Source organism: Protopterus annectens, chromosome 1.part2, assembly GCF_019279795.1.
Source record: "Protopterus annectens isolate FY-2018-M chromosome 1.part2, PAN1.0, whole genome shotgun sequence".
In the NCBI taxonomy this organism is placed as follows: Eukaryota; Metazoa; Chordata; order Ceratodontiformes; family Protopteridae; genus Protopterus; species Protopterus annectens.
This window is the reverse complement of record NC_056727.1, coordinates 195,275,895-195,280,363: the sequence shown is the minus strand read 5'-3', so window position 1 is coordinate 195,280,363 and position 4,469 is coordinate 195,275,895. Positions and strand designations below refer to the sequence as shown.

The following is a 4,469-nucleotide window of genomic DNA, read 5'->3' as shown; positions in this document are numbered from 1 at the left end:
GGATTTCACTGATGTGTATGATAAGAGACGCTCCTTCAAACAAACTGATAATGTAGCCACAATTACCCCTCTGTTAAAGTCTGTCACAAAATGGCTAATGGTTATCACCTTTGGCATTCTGGCTCCACTAAGCAGTAGTCTATTCCAAATTAGATTTAAGGTAAACTCCACAGTACGTGCTGAGTATTTATTTTTATTGAGCAGTAAAGTAAGACAAATATTTAGTATCATGATAATTAAACATGAAAAACTCTTTGAAAGAACAAGGTATTATTTGGTATACCTTCATCTCATCAAAGGAGACTTGTTACTCACTCCTGGTGATACAGCCTCCAGTGTATTGAAAAGCATAGCAGTATAAAATATTAGGTCGTGCAGAGAAAAACAGCAGTGTAAAGCAATGTTATCCAGAAAATCATATTAGTCCAATGAGCTATTCAACTGATAAAATGCAATTTCTGAACGAGTAGAAAAAAAACTGATAGGATGGACATTTTCCTATTATGCTACATAGTTCAAAAATGTTCCTAAACCTGACATGAAAGCCAGAGAAACTCATTACTTTTATTAGGACCCTGTACCATTCACAATGAAGGTGCTATTACTTGTAGAAAATATATTATCTGTAAACCCTTGCTCAAATGTAAGTTATTATCATAATATATATAATTTTGCATATTTGATGTAAAGTACTTCCTGTGCTGAAAGTCTGACTTTTTTTTAAACCCTTGCTCAAAAGTAAGTTATTATCATAATATATATAATTTTGCATATTTGATGTAAAGTACTTCCTGTGCTGAAAGTCTGACTTTTTTTTTCTGAAAGTGGATTTGGTACCAAAAAAACCCCTTCATTTTTGTTTAATTTGCTAATTGTTAGAAAGGTATGGATAACTTTATGTTTTGTAATATAAAGACGTGATTACCTGCAGATTGCTCTAGATTAATAATCACAAAAGCTGTCATTTTCCAAGTATGTTTGTCAATAATATTCACAACATGAATGTAAAGCACATAGATATCATTACTGTAGGATGTATGATAGAAGTGTCAGCTCTGGTTTCTTTTGCAGACTTCATGAAGCTGAACATCATGGAAGATACCTGGGTTATAGATGGGATAATATCTACACATTCATGGGGATTGCTGACCAAACACACATGGTAATATATATATATATATATATATATATATACACACTCTATTACTAATAATTGCCTCTTACTTCTTTTCTTAAAGGAAATGAAGCATGTATTGCTGCATCTTTTGCTTCAGATGTGAAGTGCTCAAATAAAAACATACAGAATGTAAGGGGAGAATGAGTTTGAATGTTCTGAGACAGAGAAAGAGAGCATGACATGATTCCTCTGTATATAGACATGGTGCTGTATGGGTTTATACATCCATTCATTTTCCAAACCAGTTGTCCAGGGGTAGGTTGCATTAACAGGAAATTAAGCATGGTAGACCAGAATACCACATCAACATCAGTAGACACAAAATCATCTTGTGGATTCCTTGTAGAATTCCAGGGAAGCTGGGAGATATAATCCCAACATATCCTGGGCCTGACTCAGTGCCACCGACCCTCTACCCATTGGCCTTAGCTATTACATCTCCCATATGAGGCTCCTAGATGCATCCCTACAAGGTGCACAGAACTACGTCAACTGACTCCTTTCAGAAAAGATGTAGAGTTGTGTGATTTGGAAGCCTGCCTCAGTCTGTCATGGAGCATAATTATCAGCTGCCCCATGAAGTAATCATTTCTGTGGCTTGCATCCTTTAATTCATGAGCTTAGTTTCTCCATCACTTCTCAAAGATCATGAACCATTCCCATTATTCTTTTTTCCTTGATCTCTGTTAATCATCAAGCCACCTTCCTACCTCCCCAGTTAGACCATTCATTTATCTGGAAGGTGAGAACTCTAACACCAATTCATTCCTCCTAGAGGCCATGAGCCAGAAACAAGAGTAGTACAATCTTCCTGCTTGTGGAATCATATTGTCTTCTGCAATGCCAAACTTTTCTCATTGCATATGCCAGAAATGCACACAAGGGGTGGCTTGCAATGGGTATAAATGATAGAGTACATTTCATTCTTCTTATTGAAACAATGCCACTCAGTAGCCTTGATCCCTTGAAAGGTAAGCACCTCCAATAACCTCAGGCCTCCACCAGGGTGTCTACATGGAGTCTCCACTCTGGATGTGCATCCTTGACTATCCTAGCTTATCATTGTTCTGTTTTGGACCAGCAAGCTCCTTCAGCTACTGAGTCAGTAATTGAATCAGGACTTATAGACTGTAGTCAGTGATTCATCCCTCAGTGCAAGTGCAGCTTAAGGTCATGATAATTGGTGAGGATTGGACATTGAGAACTAAACTGAGAGCTTCATTGTAAGACTAACTTTTCACTTCACCACCATAATCCATTGCAATACATGGAGTACTGCTGCCACTATGGACTCCAACTGATCAATCCTTTGATCCTCTCTGCCTTCACATAAGAACAAGCCCACAAATACTTAAACTCCTGCAGTTGTGGTAACTGCTACCCTTATGTGCAGGGGGCAGTTCACTCTTTTCAGGTGAAAGACCATAACCTCTTATTTGGAGATCTTGAGTTTTACCCCTGATGCATCAAACACAGCATTGAACCACTACAATACACAGTACAGATTACAGTGACTTGTGGCTAATGGGAAAATATCATCTGCACAACAATATAGATGCCATCCTTATGTCACCACAATGGATCACTCCAGACCATGGCTGAACATTGATGTCCTGTTCATGAAAGTCACAAACAGGAAGGAGTACCAAATCACCCCTGATGGAGTCATACACCAGGTTAAACATATTTCACTTAACACCAATAATATGGATAGAACTCTCACATCAATATTTCTGAACTAAATTGCACAAGGGAATGGTACTGGGATTATTTGATGGTGTAACACATCCCAAAAGACTTTGCAGCATACATAGTCACATGCCTTTTTTAAGGCCACAAAATACATGTAAACAGTACTGGCAAACTCCATTGATCCATCCAATATTTATACAAGGACTAGGATTCAGTGCATTGTTCCACATGCAATGATGAAATCCATATTACTTCTGAATCTGAGACATCATGTTTGCATGATACCTCCTTTCCAGCATCCTGGCATTCACTTGTCCTGAGGAGTGTGATCTGTTTATAACTGGAATACATCCTTCTGTTGCCCATTTTGAAAAAGGTAATTTCTACCCTGAGGTAAGACACAACATAAGAAAGAAAGGTATGGTATCCGTGACACCTTACCTATGTCCAGTACTTTCAGTATTTCTATGTAGATCTGATCCATTTCTATATCCTTGCCACTGTTTATTCACCCCTGTGACTTAATTTATGGAAATGTATGCAGTTCCACCATTTACTTGTGAAGTTGTTTACCCAAAGGAAGGCATGTTCACCAGATTCAGTTGTTCTTCAGGGTTCTCCCTCTGTCTTTTGGTAATGACACTCATTCTTGCTGAGAAGAATCTGCATGATATCCCCGCTTTCCCTACTAAGTTGCAGGATGGCTTGCTTTATCTACTTTGAGCAGTCTGAATGTCTTTCTCCATGACCTTGCCAAGCTCCTCCCACATCAAGGTCATAACTTTATTGACTGCTGCCAGTACTGTTTTCTTGGCTTGTCAGTGCCTATGTTCAGATCTGAAGACACCACTCCACTTGGCCTTACATGGGACGTTTCCTTCTTTTACCTGATAGTTCACCTCATTGCTGGTGTATACCAGCAGGTCCCAGGATTACCTCCAACCACTTTTTTGAACACAGCTATTTGAAGAGTGTCATTTCTAATTATATATCCTTTGCATCCACAGCTATAATGTGGAAACATCTTCTTGAGGTGGAATTTAGGCTCATGTTACATTGAACCATTGATTAGGCATTCCCTGGGCATATTTTACTTTCCCAGCTCTGGCCAACTGATGTAACAATAATATAATCCAACTCATCACTGTATAGAGATTCCTTGAGGTTCAGCACCTCTGATGACAGTCCTCAGGTGTGACAACATGATTATAAAGTCAATACTGACACTTTTTTTAGGGGTACGTAGTGCCAAGTACATTTATTATCATCTTTCTGTTCAAAGATGGAAGGCTAGAAATAATTCAACAGTTGGTCAGGGCAGTCAAGCTAATCTTTATGAGTTATCACTGAATAGGGCTATTTCTGCAGTCATGTATACTTAATTGGTTGCAATCCACTCTCATGCACGGTATATCATAATCTATAATGATGATTTTAATTTTCTTCGATGCCTCTATTTTCTTTCAGGCATATTTCTACAGAAATTCTTTCACACTCTGTTGAATCTGTAATGAGTCAGCATCTTATATTAACACCTTCTTATATTAACGAGACTCGTGACTTCTTTGCTGAAAACAACAATGTATCATTTTGTCAACAC

The 4,469-nt window shown here is 38.2% G+C and overlaps 1 long non-coding RNA gene across 1 annotated transcript in view; it reads left to right on the top strand.

Moving 5' to 3' along the window:
- The first annotated feature begins 1,080 nt into the window (after positions 1 to 1,080).
- LOC122792459 overlaps positions 1,081 to 4,469 on the top strand; it is a 39,716-nt gene continuing 36,327 nt past the window's right edge. The window contains exon 1 of the long non-coding RNA XR_006363311.1: positions 1,081 to 1,162. This is a non-coding gene — a long non-coding RNA (uncharacterized LOC122792459). The remainder of the gene's footprint in view (positions 1,163 to 4,469) is intronic.